Source organism: Rhipicephalus microplus, chromosome 3 (assembly GCF_043290135.1).
Source record: "Rhipicephalus microplus isolate Deutch F79 chromosome 3, USDA_Rmic, whole genome shotgun sequence".
In the NCBI taxonomy this organism is placed as follows: domain Eukaryota; kingdom Metazoa; phylum Arthropoda; class Arachnida; order Ixodida; family Ixodidae; genus Rhipicephalus; species Rhipicephalus microplus.
In genome coordinates, this window is record NC_134702.1 from 256,696,934 (window position 1) to 256,718,285 (window position 21,352).

Below are 21,352 nucleotides of genomic sequence, written 5' to 3' on the forward strand. Positions count from 1 at the left end.
AAATTAGTTTAGAGTTAAAACTACTATGCCAACCCTCGTCTTTCTTCGGAGAAGCCTGGTACCCGCTGCACCATCGCAAGGAACTTTCTGCAATTTTTGTGCTGTGGCTGATGATGATGATGAGTTATGCCAGAAGCATTTGTAATCCCCGCAATTTCCTCCAGTGGGTACGTGCCACAGGTAATAGGTGAACAAGTTCAAGTTTTTGTAAAGGATTGGAGCATTGGCAACCCACTCGTTGTGCACTTCGCAATATGTGACACCTGGTTATTCCTTCGCTGTTTTGAAACACTTTATTATTCATATTAACTTGATTATTTTTCCTGACATCAAGCCTGCCCAGGCAAGTTTGCGAAGGAGTTCTGAGCCCCTGCGTGCTTGACAGTGAATTGTGATTTCTGCAAGTAACCTGAAGCGATAGAGCAGTGTTGCACTCTTTGAAAATCTGAAACAAACAATCAATCCATAATTAACACTCAGGAAAGAACGTCTAAACACTGGTCATGGTATTATGTTCCTTCCTTTCAAAAAGATCTTAACCGATAATGCTCCATGTGTTGTAGGGGCTTTATTCACTATGGAAAAGCTACGTGATTGATATACACGCCGAGTCACCACGGTCGATGAGGTCTATCTCCAAAAAGAAACTGCTCACATGCATGGTGTTGTTGAGACGTTTGACACCGTATCGGAATGGCTTCCCTTTCTGGACGCTTGCGCGTGTTTGCCTGACTTCTGATGAATTATGTCGTGAATGGTTCCCAATTACTAGTGTTGATTTTATACAATAACTGAGCAAGAGAAAACCAGTGTGGCTCATTAAAACAATACTGGGCTGGCACCCAAGGGGAGCACGTTGAAATCCCAATGTTACCTTGGTGTTTTTATTTAACAAGTTTTCCTTTTTTTTGCGATAGTAGTAATGGAAACCAGCAGTGGCGGCATCGGGCAGCTAGGGTGCGCACGCCATTCGTGTTGTGATCTCATAACAGCTTTCACTTTAGAAAGAGACGCTCGAAAGGAATCCAAAGGTATACACAGAGCAAGCTTGAGCTAGAAACTGCCACAGTTGTTCCGCCTTTGTATATTAGCAGTGCATTGCAATGACTCACTTGCTTTCTTGCTTGATTTTCGGGTCTTACCCAATAAGAGGCTCGGCCGTAATTACCAAGGAGGTTGTAATATTAAGAAAATTGTTATTTTTGAAAGGGATGAGGTTCAAATTTATCACCACAGCAAAAAACAAAAACAGTTTAGAATGACTGGTCTATAGTACAATATCATGTAAACCAATGAAGCAATAAAACAGATTCCGAAGCTAAAAAATTTGATTGTAGATAATGTTAACAGGACATTGTTAACAAGAACTTCGCATATGGATAAGGTGTTCCTGTTGCTGAATACAAGAAAAGACTCCCCTAATTGAAAGAATGTTTAGAAAATTCAGGGAAATACGTCAATTACTGAATAGTTTTTCGAGATGTTTTTTATGACGAGTTAAATGATGGCACGTAAGCAAAAAATGATCAATTATTTCAGGTTCTCACACAATACTAGAGCTGTATAAATAAAAACTTACAGATTATGTATGGCATCGAAATATTGTGATAGCCATTACAACTTATTGAGTAGGACATCAGTTGTTATTCCAGGCAAAAGAAAGATGACCCTATTCTTGGATAGATAACTTCATTATCATGGCATCTTGAAGTAAATAATACTTTGGGAATCTAGGCTACGCAATCAAAGCTGTGTGAGGTACAATGGACATCACTGGACTACCTAGGGATCACCATGCGAGTGTTTCAGTCATGTCGTTTTCAAGTAATCCACGATGTCCTGGAACCTATACTAGACGCAGAGTACACAAATTTTGGGAGACGAACTGTAGTAAATTATTCAGTACATAAGAATTGGAAGAAAATGCATGTAGAGAAAGACATCTACTAGAAATGGTGAACAAGGACAATTGCATCGCGGAATCTGATACCCTAGATATTTCTTTTTGTTTTAAAAGGTCCCCTCACCAGGCCCCATAAAAACTTCTACTTAGATACTGGCTGTTGGGGTGTGTCCAAAGAAGAGCGTCATGCCACAAGAATTTTTTTTGAAATGGTTCATTACAAGGTGAGGAAACCCCTAAATTGAAGCGTTGCGAAACCATGATGCTAGGAGGTCGCCTTCTCAACCCGAATTTCTTTCCTTCTCTCTCCGATATATCAGCAAGAGGTCACGTGTGTATGACGTGCCCGACAAAGCTCAAATCTTTAGCACGTGAGCAGAATTTTTTTGTCGACCGACGTATTTTTGTGCCCTACTGCCCGTTTCTGCGGAATGAATGCCTCATTGCGTGCTCATTTGGAAAGGCGGTCTTCGTAGAGTAGTCTATTAACTTGATGGCTGAATGAGACGTGGTGGAATATATAAGAATAATAAGTGCTCGAACGTGCAGGGCCATTAATTTTTATTCGTTTCAAGGGTTTATGTCATCTTGATGTGCCAACTGCTGTGACGCGAAAGCATGCGAAACGCAGTCACATCAGCCCCACATTTCTTTTCAGTTCACGAGAAACAATGAAAAAAAACGCTTATATTTTCTCTGTGTGTCCCATTATTTATCTGAAGTTTTATTGATCTATTCACACAATAAATTACACAAACTTCACATGTCGTGTGAAATAAGTTTGCCGTGTCACGTTCTATTGTTAGCGACGTCGGAGCACAGTCGTATACGTAGAGGGTCGATGTCAAAGCTCTATACCGTCTACGTAAACCAATCCCGTCGTCTACGTGATCCCACGATTCTCTAGGCCGCTCCCGCAAAAGGAAGGGCGAGCCCCGTTCATCTTTATATTTTATTCATTTCCGCGGCCCTTAGCGTTGCGAATCTCGCAGAGGTGATCGTGAACGTCACATTGTACTCATCAGCTGAAAAGCGCAAAACCTGATGAGGGGCCCTTCAAACTGCGGCACGTGGAGTGACCATCAGCCGGTCTCCCAATGGACTACGAGCCTGGCGCCTTCTGACGTCCCTTCTATAGACGTCCCTTCTATATACGACTCCGGTAACTGCGAAGACCACGGGTAGAAAAACCTGATTGGGGTCATGGTGAACATTTCGCGATTTGCCGGTATAACGTACGTGTTTGCATTTGACAGTTAAATCCAGAACTTTGCACCTTCAACGCCTACGTTTACGAAGCTCTGTGGTGGCAAACACCTCATATTATCGCGTGCGTCACCAGTCTACTGTTGCATGGCGCCCACTGCATCCAGAGGCTTCGTTGACCTTCATATTCAATGTTACCGCGGCTCTCCGTCAAGGGTACTCAGAACGATAATAGGCGACCTGCATCATCACACTTGCTTATACCACCGGCGGTGAAGAACGCGTGTAATTCGCTTACCCAACACGTTCGCAACAGCTCGTTTGCAGCGCTCTCGCTGTTCTTTGCGACAGCTGCGTAAATTGGTAAAACTGAAGTGAAAGCGTCCAGGGCGATTCACAGTACAACACCAGCGTCGAGTGGGTTTTTTCTTCGCAGAGCGCAGAGCTGTTCGTCTGCTCTTGTTTTTGCCGTCGTTCTGACGAGTGAACGAGCAAGCACGTAATGGCGGTTTGGTGACGCGTCAGAAAAGCGGGGAATATTCGTGGCTCTTTTTCCGAGTGTTTAACGCACATGCACACCTAATATTTAGCTCAATCATTGTTTCGACAGCGCCAGATGCACCTAGTTGCGCAGCAAACTGTGCAAGAAAGTCTGGCTTTACACTACCCATAACTGTGCCGATAGCTGGAGCTACGTGTTTGCGAAACGCCAAAGTCTGACGTATATGGGGCCCAGTGCAAAACCTCTAGTCCGTGGTGGTTCACATGGAAATCAGCGCGGGAGTTTGGAAGAACTCCTGGCGGATTAGTTCGCCTAGGGCCTCCTGTCATACAAGCCAACACCTCCGTTGTCAACCATCCGGTCAATTCTATCTTCTTGACTTCATGTGCACTAGGTGACTATGCAACTTCAAGCCATCTGCAATGAACCCATTCGTATGCACAAGCTCAAAGCTACCATAGAGCGCAGAAGGTGACGCTGTGCTCCTGCAGCAGGCGGCATCACGTTCCAGATGCTGCGTGTCTTAATGTGTGCTCGCTAGTTGGGCGGCTGCGGCTTAGAGAAGCCGGAAGATCGATAAGAATGCAAACACAGTAAATAATGGCGTACTTCTATACAACCATTAACTAATCGCCAGTAAATTGATTAGTACATACCCAAACTACGTAGTGTCCTTCGCGTTCTTTCAAATGCGTAAGTTTTTTATTTGTGCTGTTCCCCGTCACGCGTCGTCTCCATCCTTCGGGAAGCAATACAACAATACGTTGCCATCTTTTACCGCATCGCTACGCATTGTGGCACACAGCAATGATCTTTGGACATCGCTTTCTTCTTTTTCGGGCTCGTGCGTGTGTCATGGTGAAAATAAAGGAACTATGAGACCGCTTCTCAACGATGGTAACATATCTCTTTTCAAAGTATACCCTCTTAGAGCCGTTACCAGGTGCGGCCGTTACGTGAGGAGTGCAGTTGAAGTCGCGAACACACGGCGATGCTTCCATGAGCAACAGAGTCGCCCCTGAGGAAGGGACCGCATTGGTCGTAAAACGTCGGGCTGTTTTTAAACTGTAGCTTGAGCCATTTGAAATTCTTGCATCTTCCACGATGCCACATATTGCCACGTTTCTTTCATCAAGCTTTGTTATTGCCCCAATACACTACACAATTCTCAGCGCAAACCGGGCCTGCAGTTTTCGAGAAGCTTTGGGACTGTAGTAGATAATTTCGATAAGATCACGCCCACTCCGCGAACTGTGCAGATTATTCCGGAACACTCGTCACCGCCAGCGATAACGCTAGAACATTCGATGGCAAAAGTATAAATGCCGAAGCACTTCGCCGCTTGTCAGTAGTTGATCGACGGCTGACGCTCCGTTCACTGCTATCTGTGCAAGACTGCTACTGTAATCAGACTTTCCATTTACGGGGCACAATTCGCCCAAATAAACAGTTAATTTCCAACATAAAGTCTCCTGTCTTCGGCCAAGTCACGACCCCGTGACATCTGGGGGAGGTGCTGCTTCGTTCATGTACCGGACGCCCCCGTCAAGCCGCGAACCCAGCCCACGTCGAGGAGAAGACACCGACGCCAACCAGCAGCAGCGAACAAGCCGCCGGCAGCAAGCTCTACGACCGGAGTTCGGGCTTCTACAAGACAGGCGCAGAATACCAAGGCCATGACCGCGACTGCAGCAACAATCACAACCGCAGCGTCCCAGCCCACGATTGTCATGCATCAACCCAGGGAAACACCAATTTTTCATGGGTCATCGTTCGAAGACCCGCAGACCTGGCTAGAAATATACGACCGCGTGGCCGCCCTCAACCACTGGGACAATGACGAAAAGCTCCGTTGTGTGTTATTCTATTTGGAAGACACCGCAAGGGCCTGGCTCGAGAATCGGGAGTCCACGCTCCGAACGTGGGATGTTTTCTGGGGCGCATTCCTGCAAACGTTTGCGAGCGTCGCTCGCAAACCGCTGCATTACTAGAGACCCGGGTTCAGCTGCCTAATAAAAATGTTGCCATTTTCACAAAAGAAATGACCCGCTTATTCCGTCACGCTGACCCAGGCATGCTTGAGGAGAAGAAAGTTCGTTTTCTTATGTGAGGGGTCAAACAGGAGCTCTTCACGGGGCTAATGAGGAATCCACCGAACACCGTCCAAGAATTTGTATCCGAAACGACCACTATCGAAAAGACCCTGGAAATGCGCACCAGACAGTATAATCGTCGCCTGACTCCAGAATGCGCTGCCACTCAAGCCAGTGACTCCGGAGACCTGCGTGAAACGATCCCAGCGATCATGTGGGAAGAGCTGCGCAAGCTGTTGCCTTCGTTGCAGCCTCAAGTGGATTCGATTGCCGACATTGTGCGAGAAGAAGTTCGGCAATTGCTTCGAATTCCCCAAGCACTGCTGCCCGAGCCGGAATCTATGAGCTACACCGCTGCAGTGCGCAACAATGCTCCTCGCCGTCCACGCCAAAATGCCACCCCATCGCACTTCCGTCGCCAGATTCCACCGCCGCCACCACCCTCACCGACGTCCTACCGTTCGCCAGCGGGCCAGCGCAGTGCGCCGAAGAAAACCGACGTTTGGCTTGCACCTGACAACAGCCCGCTCTGCTACCACTGTGGCGAGGCCGGACACACATACCGCCGTTGCCAGTACCGACAGATGGGACTGCGTGGCTTCGCCGTCGATGCACCACGTCCACAGCCAGGGGAACGGCCACATGACATCGCCGACTACCTGACAGGAACTCAGTGGACACCACGAAGTGCTTCCCGTTCGCCGTCGCCCAGCCACAGCATGTCACCGGACCACCGGCAGTACTCTGGCCCAACGCGGGGCCAGTCTCCTAGCTCGAATCCGGGAAACTAAGGGCAGAAACCGATGGAGGTGCGGTTGCTGTGCGACGAACTACCGAAGATCCTCCAACGATGAAGGCACCGCGACGAAGCTTTCTGTACACCACACCTACCAGGCAAAGTCTTGATGATGAAGCCTCCCTCACCGAAGGTTACCGGACGACGCAACATAGAAGTAGCGGAACAAGCCGACGAAGCCGTGGCCCGACGCCACGGCCTAACTGCAACGCGAGACGGCGAACTAGTGACCTTGACGTTCTTAGCGACGGCAACAGTGTGACCGCTCTCGTCGGTACTGGAGCCGACTATTCCGTCATTAGTGGGTCATTCGCCCCGAAGTTGAAGAAAGTTAGGACAGCTTGGGAAGGCCCCGAAATCCGCACAACCGGAGGTCATGTCATAACGCCAGCAGGAATCTGCACAATGAGAGTCACCATTAACGGCCGTATTTATCCTGCAGACTTCGTAGTTCTACAGCGTCGCTCGAGAGATGTCATCCTTGGCATGGACTTCTTATGCCTCCATGGTGTTGTCATCAACCTAAGAACAAAGTCAATAACGTTATCCACAGAAGAAGCACTACCGCCACGCACGCCGTCAGGAAACCATGCCTTGAATGTCCTGGCAGAACAAGTCGCCATTCCGCCTCGCTCCTGCGTCATTATTTCAGTCGGCACTCCTAAATAACCCGACTTGGAAGGTGTCGTTGAAGGCAGTCAGCATCTGTTGGTCCCCCGAAATATTTGCGTCGCAAGAGGAATTACAGAGCTGCGGGGAGGCAAAGCAACGGTTGTGCTCACAAATTTCAGCAATGAGTACAAACATTTGAACAAAGGATTGACGGTCGCATACATCGAAGAAATTGTGGAAGCCACCAGCGCTTTCGCCCTCGCCGATTCGGCGGAACCTGCTCAGAGGAACCAAGCCCCACCCACAGCTTTCGACGTCAATCCCAGACTTCCGAATCATAAGCAATAACAGCTGAAGGCCCTGCTCCTGCAATACGAAGATTGCTTTTCGTCGTCATCGAAAATTCGGCAGACCCCAATCACGAAACATCGCATCATAAGCGAAGAAAATGCCAGACCACTCTGTCAGAGTCCGTACAGGGTTTCGACGCAAGAACACGAGGCCATGAAGAGACAAATTGACTAAATGCTGCGGGATGACATCATCCAGCCGTCCAAGAGTCCATGGGCGTCTCCCGTGGTGTTAGTGAAGAAAAGGGATGGGACCCTACGATTCTGCGTCGATTATTACCGCCTTAACAACATCACAAGAAAGGACGTGTGTCCTCTCCTACAAATAGACTACGCACTCGATCGGCTCCATAACGCCAAGTATTTTCGTCAATGGACCTCAAGACTGGCTATTCACAAATCGAAGTCGACGAAGAGACTGAGAAAAAATGGCGTTTATAACACCGGACGGCCTCTTTGAGTTTAAGATGATGCCCTTCGGTCTTTGCTCAGCGCCTGCAACTTTTCAACGCGTTATGGATACGGTACTGGCAGGATTGAAGTGGTAGACTTGCCTTGTGCACTTGGACGACGTCGTCGTGTTTTCCTCGAGTTTAGACGAGCATCTTCGGAGCCTGGAAGCTGTACTTCAAGCCATCAAGACGTCCGGACTAACACTGAAGCCAAAAAAGTGCAGATTTGCGTACGAGGAGCTCTTGTTCCTGGGGCACGTGATTAGCAAGTCTGGAGTTCGTCCCGATCCACGGAAAACAGCCGCCATCGCCGACTTCCCGCCGCCCACTGACAAGAAGGCGGTGTGCCGATTTCTTGGCCTGTGCGCCTACTATAGGCGGTTCGTGAAAAACTTCGCCCGCATCGCCGATCCACTCACTAACCTTACCAAGGCCGACATAGAGTTCAAGTGGGAAACGCCGCAGGAACACGCTTTGCAGGAGCTTAAACATCGCCTCCAGACGCCTCGGTTACTTGCCGATTTCGACGAATTCGCCGAGACAGAAATACACACTGACGCAAGCAGCCTAGGTCTCGGCGCCGTTTTTGTGCAGAGTGCTGACGGACTTGAACGGGTTATTTGTTACGCCAGCCGATCGCTATCCAAAGCAGAAGCCAATTATTCAACAACACATAAGGAGTTCCTCGCCGTCATCTGGGCTACGTCTAAATTTCGCCCCTACCTCTACGGCAGACCCTTCAAGGTTTTGAGCGACCGCCACGCCTTGTGTTAGCTAGCTACCTTGAAGGACCCTTCAGGTTGTCTCGCACGGTGGAGCCTGAGACTTCAAGAATATGACATTGCCGTCGTTTGCAAGTCCGGCAAGAAACACTCCGACGCCGACTGTCTCCCTCGTGCGCCTGTCGACTAACCACCACACGACGACCCGGATGACGACTAATTCTTGGGAACAATAACTGCCGACGACTTCGCTGAACGACAGTGGGCCGACCCGGCACTTGACGACCTAATAGAATACCTCGAAGGCAGGACCGCCGAAGTCCAGAAGGTATTCAAGCGCGCACTGGCGTCGTTCTTCCTGCGAAACGGTCTTGTCCAAAAAAAAAACTTCTCACCGCTCCGAGCCAAGTAACTCCTTGTGGTGTCTTCAGCTCTGCGGCCAGAACTCCTGCAGGCCCTGCATGACGATCCGACAGCAGGGCACCTCGGTGTTTCCCGCACGCTCGCGAGGATACAAGAAAGGTACTACTGGCCACGTCTTACCACCGACGTCGCTCGTTATGTGAGGGCATGCCGGGACTGTCAGCGACGCAAGACACCACCGACAAGGTCAGCGGGACTTCTGCAACCAATTGAACCACCTCGCCAACAATTCCAGCAGATTGGTATGGACCTACTGAAGCCGTTCCCGACGTCGGCTTTCGGAAATAAGTGTATTATGGTATCTACCGACTACCTCACCTGCTACGCCGAGACAAAAGCCCTGCCCAAAGGCAGTGCATCCGAGGTAGCTAAGTTTTTCGTCGAAAATATCGTCCTACGTCATAGCGCCCCGGAGGTCCTTATCACCAACAGAGGAACGGCATTTATGGCTGACCTAACACAACCAATCTTGGCATACAGCCAGACAAACCACCGCTGGACGACAGCGTACCACCCACAGACCAACGGCCTTACAAGCAAGACGATCGCCGACATGCTGGCAATGTACGTTTATGTCGAACACAAGACGTGGGACGCCATTTTTCCGTACGTGACCTTCGCATACAACACGGCGGTGCAGGAGACGACGCAGATATCTCCATACAAATTGGTCTACGGAAGGAGCCCGGCAACGACGCTCGATGCCATGTTACCCAACGTCACCGACGAAGAAAACCTAGATGTGAGTGAGTACCTTCAACGCGCCGAAGAAGCCTGACAACTCGCGCGTCTCCGTATCAAGAATCAACAGACGACTGACAGCCGCCGTTACAATCTTCGACGACGCTTCGTGGAATACCAGCCCGGTGAACGTGTTTTGGTGTGGACGCCAATACGCCGACGTGGAATCAGTGAAAGGCTTCTGCGACGGTACTTCGGACCGTACAGGGTGGTTCGACGTCTCGGCCCACTTGATTACGAGGTTGTCCCCGACGGCATCACAAACTTTCAACGACGCCGATCGGGACCTGAAGTCGTTCATGTCGCGCGCCTCAAGCCGTTTCATGCGCGTTAACAAACTGAAACAGTGTTTTTGTGTTATATTGTATCGTAATTTATTCATTGTACTTTCTTGCATTATTTTTGTACCTTCATCTTTAGTTAAAGCATCGGGACGATGCCTTTTTCAGAGGGGGGCAGTGCCACTCGTTCCATTTCCCTAGTTTTGTTATCGTCTCAGAACACTACACAATTCTCAGCACAAACCGCGCCTGCAGTTTTCGAGGAGCTTCCGGACTGTAGTAGATAATTTTGATAAGATCACGCCTACTCTGCGAACTGTACAGATTATTCTGGAACCTACGCCACCGCCAGCGATAACGCTAGAACATTCGACGGCAAGAGTATAAATGCCGATGCGCTTCGCCGCTTGTCAATAGTTGATCGACGGCCGACGCTCCGTTCGCCGCTATCAGTCCAAGACTGCTACTGTAATCGGACTTTCCATTTACCGGGCACAGGTTCGCCCAAAGAAACAGTTAATTCCCCACATAAAGTCTCCTGTCTACGGCCACGTCACGACCTTGTGACAATATATTTCTGTTGAAACGTTCACATTGAAAGCTGACAACGCAGTGTTAACGAGCGCCGTAATCCCCTAAAGGACCGTTATAGGGACGTAGGTATTTAAACTTTAAAATTCTGCGCAGCTGACGCATACATTAACTATTTAAGTGTAGGGCTGGGTTCATTACGACCATATCAATGACCGATAGGATTACTGGAAGTTCAATGAGCACGTGGTGAGAAGGAAAAGGGGCTAGACAACACGCCTATTATGTCCATTGCACCTGATAGCACCATGCTTGTTCAACAAATTCTGAATAATGTAATCAACAAAATGCTTCATTGTATGAAATCATCTTTCTTACATAACTTGTTCCGATGAAAGCTCTGGCGTGACAACAATCCGTGTTCGCCCCGGTCACATAAGCCCGTCACGAATTGTGACTTAGTGCAGCAAAACGTGCCTGTAACTCTGTGATAGTCCCTAGTTTATTCTAAGGCGTCCAATTTATTACAATTAGAAAGCTCAGTATAACAAATGAGTGGGGCCATTGGAAACGCGATTTGACATTTGATATGCTGAGACTCTTGCATAATGCGAACTACTAAAAATCCTTTCCCAGCATCTTCGCTGGTTGTACTTCAAGTTACCACCCCTGTTCTACCCCCCCCCCCCCTTCTGTCGGTAAAATGTGTAGCTGAATGCGCCCCTCCTTGCGAGTGCAAATGAAAGTGATGCGGTGGTGTTTAGGTTGAAGTGTGGGCGATAGACGTGAGTATATGTGTAGCTCTGGACTCTTACACAGTGGCCTAGTGGTGACGGTGCTTGATTGTTGACCAACAGGCCTCGATATTGAATCCCTGCCGCGGCATAACTCCACCCCAGGTTGTGAAAATTTCCGGAGCTCTTCACTACGGCAGTTCTCATAATTTTGTCGTGGTTTGGGGATGCTCCAAGAATTATTAATTAAGAGTAGCTTTGAAAATATGAAGTAGAGGGCTTAAACTGAGAGTTTGAGTAGGCATGAATGAATACCAGCGAGAGAGTAAGCTTGAGCGAGAGAATAAACGTGAATGAGTAGCGCTGAGAACGAATATAGGTGAGTGTGAGCAAGCGTGAGTGAGTTCGGACCGATGGTGAGTGCAGATGAACGCGCGAAATATTTTGCGCATGGATGTAAGTACTAATGAGTGCGAGGAGGAATGAGCGTTAGTAAAGCCGTGAGTGAGTGCCTGCGACACTGAAAGTAAATGCGTAGGGGCAGGTCGTGGGTGAACATGCACGAGCGTTAGTAGACGTCAGTACGCACATAAACGAGTATCTGTGAGCGTAAGTTGATGTGAATATGAGCGTTTGTATGTGTGAGTACACTCGAGGGGGAACGTGAGTGGGCAACTTGGATTGGAAATATATGTGTGATCAGAGGACTTTATTACTTGTTGACGCCGCCTATATCACTAATGCGGGTGTTTCTTGCATATTCTGTTCTTCGGTAGCACTACCAAACACGAAGTTCAATACCTCGTTGTAAATGCATAATGCTACTCGGCATATTTTCATATGCATTCTAATTCGGTAGTTACCAGATGTTAAAAATTTCTGGAGCCCTCCACTACGACGTATTTCATAATTGTATTGTTCATTTGTCACGTAAAACTACCCCATGTATTTTTATTGATTGAACCACTAAGTCCAGAATTAGCATTTCGTTAGCATATACACTCAAACATCTTGCATAATACAAGATGGTCAGTAGACCACCACCAGGAAGTTACAGGCGTATACACACTTAAAATTATGAAGACATAGATGTATGAGCGTGCATTTCCAAGCAACCCGTCACTGCAACCAACACTGCGTTGGAATCTCCACTATGTTTGGTGGTAAAATTAAGAGAGTTTAGGCGAAATGATACTTTGTTCAAATCTTCTATTGTGCCTTTCAATTACAGCTCAATATGAAGCACAACGCAACGGATTTCCTGCCACAGCCTACTTTGAACGGATGCCGTCACGCCATTGTATAATGAGGGAATAACAAAAGGGGTCATGAGATAGAGCCGACAGGAAGCGTTAGTAGTGTGCGCTACGACTTCGCTCAACTGCGATAAAAGAGCTTGTTGCTGGCCCATATAGTTCGTAAACCATTTCACAATCATTTTAACGCCGTCAACACACGGTACATTCACACAAGCACAACCAGACATGCAGGCTACAAACACGCATAGCGCTCACTCAGTCCAGCTGTTTACTCGTCGCACGGAGGTCGGAATATGTACATCAGGTGGCATTTGCGTACATCAACACCAACGAAGCCTCTATATATCTATATGAAGCATTTCTTAGCCAACTTCGGTGGCTTTGGCCGTATCTATCTATCTATCTATCTATCTATCTATCTATCTATCTATCTATCTATCTATCTATCTATCTATCTATCTATCTATCTATCTATCTATCTATCTATCTATCTATCTATCTATCTATCTATCTATCTATCTATCTATCTATCTATCTATCTATCTATCTATCTATCTATCTATCTATCTATCTATCTATCTATCTATCTATCTATCTATCTATCTATCTATCTATCTATCTATCTATCTATCTATCTATCTATCTATCTATCTATCTATCTATCTATCTATCTATCTAGCCGCTTGCGACTTTTAGCTTGGCATAACGCGTTCGATGCTCTAACCACTGAGCTATTACGGCGGCTGCGACTTTTAGCTCTCCTGGCCGTTTCGTTAGTGGTATTGATACCGAAATTGGTATGGCATAACATGACTGCATGACGAGCATAAAATCACTAATCATTACATTAAACTCATGACATGAATGTCATGGATGTCATGACTTACGTTTCATGGTCCCACTGCTCTTGCGGTTTCGTTCACATGACATCACAAAGCTGGCATGGTATGACGTGTTTGCTTGGCAAACATTAGTGACAGACCCTGACGTAGAAATCTTGAGATGCATGTCATGTAAGTCATGATTGCAATCGTGGTCGTTTCGCTAGCTTCAGATATACGAAATTTGGTATCACGAAAACTCAACGGATGATGAACGTATATCACTGGTGCAAACATAATAATTATGAAATGCGTGTCATGCAAGAACATGGCTTCAAATGACGCTCATGATGTGCTCGCGGCCATTTCGCTAGCTTCACATATACCAACTTTGGTGTTACGTGACGCTAATGGACGACGAAGGTAAATGACACGTCCAAACATGATAATCATGACAAGCGTGTCCTATAATACATAAATACATGCCACGCTCATAGCGTGCTCGCTGCCGTATCGCTAGTATACCAAATTTGCGATTACGTGACAAAAGTAAAAGACACGTTCGAACATAATATTCATGACATAGACGTTATGTACGGCATAATTTACGTCCGCCTCGTAACGTTGTGCCGATTTCAAAGTAACATATCAACCTTCCACATTCGTGCTTCGCATATTATCGATTCCCGCTGTACGTGGGATCTGCTAATTTTTTAATACTGTCACAATGTTTGGCAACGAATGACTTTGGATATGCATAGTCAGCTTAATTTATAAAAAACGACTAATGTAAGTGAAAAAATAGGCTTTCTTTTGATAACATTGGCTTTAAATATGTTTTCTCTCACGTAGTGAATGCGATACGCCATCGCAAACGCTCCTGCGGTAAAACCCAGTGATGTAGTCCGAATTGAATCCCCGTCTGCGGAGTGGTTCATCCAAAAGTCTTTTTTTTTTCTTTGGTTGGTAAACAATCTGCGTGCTAGGAAGAAATGTTGCAGGGCGTAGAGTAGCAGAACTACAGGGTAAACAATGAAGCATTGCGAGTGCAATAGCGATGGATGTGCATGCCAGTGTTATGGAAAGCATAATGAACGACGCAAGAGATTGCAGTGAATGAGTGAGACGTGACAGTGGCTGAAGTGACCATGCCGTCGTACAAGGTGATGCGAAAGACGATACGAGCTGCGGCGTCCTCTCTGGCCGAAATGGCCACCCGTTCTCTTTATCGCCCGTGCCTCAAGCTCTTAGAATGAACTGCGTGATCGGTGAGCTAAAGACTACGATTATGATGAGTTATGATAATGCAGCGACAATTTCAAGCAATGCACTTGGCAAGACTCAGTGGCTGAAAATCACCGTGGTACGCAGTCGCAACAAACGAGCATGCCAGCCGGCCACTCACTATCAATTTCCGCGGCGAGTAGCCGTATAGCCATCGATATTTCTATTTGCTCTAAGTACTTAGAAAGTACGTGAGGAATGCAAAGCGGCAGTACAATTTGCATGAAAGCATAAGAGCTAACGTGGCAGTTATGAAGTAGGCATCTTACTTCAAGCACACACCAGACGCTTGTATTTAACCTTCAGTATAACTGGCAGCATGGCGCTCTCTTACGGGTTTTTCCATGTGTTTATGGTGTTTATGGTGGCATTGCAGAAGAATCTGTCCCTGCGATATCTTTAAATCCTGCTCGAAGCACTAACGCACTGGCCGCGGGCGCTTGTATCACTAAAGCGATGAAGCACTGGTGTCTTCTAAGATTCTTGATGTTGCACGGCCGCTGTACCGCAAGTGGCGCTGTGGATCGATGGATGGATGAATTGATGTGGCTGTACCCTTCAGATAGAGCGGTGGCTAACGCTATCAAGCCGTAATATTTAGTGAACCAAAAACTAGATTTATTTTTTTTCCTTTATAGTGAGGTATAGGACTCGTTCTTTGCAATGGAGGGTTTAATTTTCACTCGTGCCTTGACATTAGCCACCAATCAGATAACCTCCTTCCTGTTAATTCCACCCGCTTAAAGTCTATTTTACCCTCCATATCCTTAAACCACAGCGCTTTGAAAAACTCTGTTGATTGATTGATATGTGGGGTTTAACGTCCCAAAACCACTATATGATTATGAGAGACGCCGTAGTGGAGGGCTCCGGAAATTTAGACCACCTGGGGTTCTTTAACGTGCACCCAAATCTGAGCACACGGGCCTACAACATTTCCGCTTCCATCGGAAATGCAGCCGCTGCAGCCGGAATTCGAACCCGCGCCCTGTGGGTCAGCAGCCGAGTACCTTAGCCACTAGACCACCGCGGCGGGGCTTGAAAAACTCTGTGCCATCATCCTGAACTATAGAGTGAAGCCATTTACAGAACATTATCAAGTGTTCGGCAGTTTCCTCCTCCTCTTTGCACGCACTGCATACTGTGTCTACCCCTTCGTATTTGGCCCGATATGTCTTGGTTCGCAATACTCCCTTCCTGGCCTCAAACAGTAGAGAACTACCCCGGGTATTATCATGAATCCTTTCCTTGGTGATTTCCTGCTTAAGAGATCGATAGATCTCTAGTGCGGATTTTTAATCATGCCAATTCTCCACATATCGGTAACAGCTTCCTTCACCTTCTTCTTAACCGATAATTCTTTTTGGTTTGGCCCCCTGCTGTTTTCCAAGTATTTACCAGTCAATTTTCTGGTTCGCTTCCTCCATTTCGTATCGACATTCTTTATGTACAAGTAGCTGAATACCTTCCTAGCTCAACGCTCCTGACCCTTTTCTCTCAATCGCTTCTCATATTTTATCCTGCTGCTAGCTTCCCTGCCCTCAAATGATGTCCATCCCATATCACCTTGTACTCTCTGATTTGGTGTATTCCCGTGAGCTCCTAAGACAAGCCTGCTTATTCTACGTTGCTTAATTTCTAATCTTGCTTGAATTTCTGATCTCATGCACAAGAGCGCATTGCCGAACGTCAGACCAGGGTACGCGGATTTCAAGGCGCCCCTTAGTGGTCCTAAAAAGATTGCATACCAAGGACCGCAGTATCCGGTTATGCGCCGCAGGTGATTGACCATCTTTTATCTTTAGAGCAGCGGCGAGAACCAACATTGGTAGTTTAAACCCATGAGCGTTAAAAATACCGACATGCATTCTAGGATACAGACATAGGCAGTGTTGACGGGAGAAATGCAAAGCACAAAAATAAGATCTCAGCAGGAAACGAACTAGTCAGAAATGCTACCACAGAGCCGCACTAGGTCTTGAAGCTGTTTCGGAAAAAGACCGTTATGTAGGCCTGATGATAGTTAGAGCACGAGAACAAAATGACGACAAAGGGACAAGAAGGAGACAAGCGTTCTGTTCTCGCACTATATATCGTCATGTCTTACTAACTAGCCCAAACCACCCCACTTCTATGTTATTCCAGCGTAATGTCAGTACAGGGTAAGTTGTGGCTCAGTGCTACAGCGATTTAGTTTTATAGCTCAAGAATAAACTTTAAATGTGTAGCATGCATCATGTAAGACTAACATTGGAGTTCTAAAGCTGGCTCCCCCTTTACAGCAGTGTAATAAACATTACATTTGTGTTCCCACAGTTCAGTAATCTGTATTCAAAAGTTACTCGAGCCGGAAGAATACGCTGAAGAAATTAATGTATGATATTCCCAGCATTGCACCGTAAAGTGCACTTCACTTTTGTAACAGTGACGGTTTTATTTATTTATTTTATTTATCTCAAAATACTCCAAACGCCTCAAAAGGGGTATTACATAAGGGAACAGACACATGAATAAAACAAAGCGTGATTACGGCCCGAGAAAGTAAATATAATAAATAACGACAGGAAGCTATGTTATAAAACCAAAAAAACAATAGGAAACGCACAGTATATGCATTGCGAAAAAATGTAAAAATAGAGGGAATATAGAAAATATTAAACAAGACAAGAAAGAAATGCTACCAAACTAAGGGCACAAGTAATTGCAGCACACAAGTAAAAAAGTAAACTGCAGTCATAATTGTTCAAAGCACGCGTTTGCAATAGACATAATAAATAAAATGCATTTTATAATATAAATTGAGCAAATTGCTGACAAATGATGGAAAAAATTTAACATTGAAAATCACTTGACGGTATCTAAAAGAGCACTCGTGGTGGATATTTAATTGGAATCATTGCGTAAAACTTCCTGAAACGTTGAGAAATCGGTTCAATGGGAATGTGGGACAGCAGGTTATTCCATGCAACTATTGTTCGGGAGTTGAAAGAATAGGCATAATGAGTTGAGCGACAGGTTATGCGTTTCATTTTGAAGATATGGTCTACGCGTGGAAAGATAGCTGCTGGTGTTTCGAAGATGCAGTGAAGGCAAGGGAGATGACAAAGTTTATGGAGAAGCGAAAGACAGGCAGTTCCGCGGCGATGAAATAAGTCTTCATGTTGGGCGCGAGATTTTAATGCTTAAGTACTGGTGCAGGGTGAATAATCAGAATATATTAACCGCACAGCATGGTTTTGTAAAGACTGGATGTCATGGGGTATGTAGATTTGTATGGAATCCCATATCGCTTGGTATGGGATCCTGTAACTCAATTCTGTAATGAATTTAGCTGTAATGTAATTATACTGACGTTTCGTCATACCATGAGTTACCATTTAAACTTCAACGTACTCTACGTGCGTGGTAAGGCCAAGATGTGCACCCAGCTACTGCATTCACCAAAACACCTACACTCAGCTCGTAATGCTTCGCTCAAAAGCGTGAAGAAGCCTCGCAGACGCTACAGGTGCTTGGTATGAAACTGACTCTTACAAAGCGCGGCATATTGCGAATTGTTCCTTTTTCTTTTTCTAACAGCATTGAATTAATAAAAACAATTCACCAGGAAACAAAGGTGGCGATGGTGCGCATACACAGCGGTGTTTATCATCTTCAACGAAAAAAAAATTTCTAAAACCTTACGCCCTGTATTTGCTGCCGACAATCTTCGTCTGAGAATAACTTAACACAATAAACAATTGTATCGGGCCAGTAGGTATGAATCCATCTTGGTAGGAAGCACAGCCACTATTACACAGAACACACAGCACAAGCGCTTGTGTTGTTTGTTCTGTGTAATAGTGGCTGGGCTTCCTACCAAGAGAAAAACGTGCCTCACATTGTTATAGATGTGGTTATGTGTGAGCCTTCATTGACCTGGGTTTTCACGCTGCTTATTTCGCGATACTGTCACCCACATAATACAGCCCGTGCGAACCTGCAGGGGCGCACATCAGTCATCTCTTTTATCTATAATGCCTATGCATGCTTTGTTATTCGGCCATCATCGCAGCCTTCGGTTTGTGCATTGCAAGCTTGGCAGCAGGGCTCGGGTACCGAGTCATATACGACCACCGGGAAACATATGACAAAGCTCCTCTGTCCTGTGGAGATGTTTAAATCGGGGAAACCGACAGATGCATTAACGGGTGGTTAAACAGCATGCGCTGAAATGGATGCGAGGTTTGACGCTGACGAGGGCTGGCACAGAGCTAGTGCTACATTTGATGCAGAACTGTGGAACACGGGAAGAAGATTTTATTCAAATAAAAATATCCTCTACTCTTCGTTAGCAAAACTTGATCATGACAGGAAGGATTGTCGTGTCTACACAGAAGTAGTTGCAGTTGCTGTTTACTGGGAAATACTATTAGTGCCATTCCTACTGTCACTCAGCTGGCGTCGCAGGTTTTGATCTGGATGCACTCGTGCAGACAGTCATTATCTACTATGCAGTTTCGCCCAATTGAATAATGTTGTGGGGTGACGAGTTAAATTGAACAGGTCGTGTCTTATCTTTTCCCTGTACCCTTGCACAGGATCTCTCACGAAATTCAGACGTCCCACACTTGCACGCTCTGCTCAGACTTTGCTGACTATGATATATGCTCTGGCGTTGCCCCACGTTAAAGGCGAAAACATGGTGCGAATTCGGATACCAGACTGTTCGTGCCAACAGCCGCATCTGTCAAACGTCCAACAAGTTCCAACAGCATGCAGCGTCGATTTTCACGCCTTGTGGGCATTCAACTCGATGAACGGATCCGCCCGGAAACCGCACTGGTCTGGCGGCCGCAGCCAATGACAGAGCGAGAGAGCGACAAAGGTCACCTCTGGCGGGCGCTCATCGCAGCTGCTTTGTTTCTCGCCGCTACATTATCCCTCATTGCCCTGGTATTGAGGGTATCGCTGTTATCGGAGGCATGACAACATTGCATAAACTGTTTTGACGTAAAATAACTCATGATTGAATGAAGTGATTCTGGAAGTGTACCATTTCTGCAAGGCAACGTTTGTTTCCGTATCACCAATGAGATATCGAGCTATGGCCACTTCGCAGCTCAACAAACAGCGGCACTGGCCGTCTCAGTGAACCGGCTCACTTCGTTCCCTCCTTTGCTCTTTAGATCGAAGCCGTCGAGAAAAGCAGTTGCGCGTGTAAAAGCGTCATATAGGTGTAGTGCAAATTTTCATCGCTTTTGGCAAAAAGAAGCGCTCGACAGTGAGCGCACGTTGAAAAACGAGTGGCGCTACCGAGAACGTCGGCCTAGCTAAGCGTGCGCTCGGAGTCGTGAATGAATGTGGGCTGCGGCGATGTTTGTCGCTCGCAAAAGCGCACTTTTGTTGGCCATGTAAATAATTATTATTTATAATTAGTTTATTATTTATTTGTTTATTTATTTATTGCAAACCTACATTGTCCCATTGGGCATTACAGCATGGGGGGGTTACATACAAAAGTATACAAAGTAAACACACTCACAAAGCGTAGTAAAATACCTCGTTGTCCAAGATGTTTGCAACGTCGGGCGATGGAGCATTTCATTCTTTTATGGATCGTGGAAACAAAGAATAACCGATGACGTCACCCTTACAGGGGAATTCACGAACTTCCCTAGTGCATGATCGTGTCTCTACGAGATATAGGTGGGTAACTTGATATACTTTTCTCGCTCAATGCCGATTTTAAAATAGTGTACAGCGTGAAAAAATTTCAGTCTAAGGTTTCTCCTCCAATCTTGCAAAGCCTGTCACCATAACTTACGTTTGCTTTCCATCATTCCTAATGCTCTATAACATTAGCAAATAAAGGATTACTCCGCGACGTTGTTTGTATTGTGCTTAATAAAGAGGATACGATGTCTTCCGAGCGTGAAAGCTGAGATGCCGTATGTGGGCGGAGCCTGAGCGGTGATGGCTCTGTCCACCCCATGTGTAGGGAATTGTCCTACGCCGCATTCTTGTATGTTTGTTTCCGTAGTTACTGTAACTGTTTTTTAGTTGTGTTGTTCGTATATTCAAATAAACCAAGTTGATATGGCAGAAGGAGTACCGAAAGGCATTCGAGGAGTTAAAAAAACTCATTCGCGAGAGCACGGTGCTTGCTCACTATGACGAGTGCAAACCCCTTCTCCTATCATGCACCGCGTCACCATATGGTGTTGGCGCTGTTTAATCGCAAGAGGATGAAAGTGGAGTAGAAGCACATATTGCTTTCACGTCCCGAATGCTTGGGCAGGCGGAACGAAATTATGCACAACTAGACCAGGAGGAACTTGCCGTTCGATTCGGTGTTGATCATTTTCAGAAGTATGTAACTGGAAGACATGTGACTATCACAACTGATCATCAGCCGCTACTGAGCACCCTCGGGCCGAAAAAGCCACTCCCGCTGGTCTTTTCACCACGTATGACCAGATGGTGTCTGAAGCTGTCTTCTTACGACTACGACCTTTTTTTACAGAAAACGCAGTTGAAACCAGAACGCAGATGCATTGAGCAGGCTACCACTGCAAGGAGATGACGATGAGCCATCCCCTTCCGGCAATGTTCTGACGCTACAAAGCGTGATCAACCCCCAACTTTCGCCCAAGCGCATGG

General features: G+C 46.4%; 1 protein-coding gene across 2 annotated transcripts in view; it reads left to right on the forward strand.

The window, feature by feature from the left end:
• Window positions 1–21,352, forward strand: part of LOC119168549 (uncharacterized) — a 92,716-nt gene that overhangs the window by 45,529 nt on the left and 25,835 nt on the right. The window lies entirely within an intron of this gene.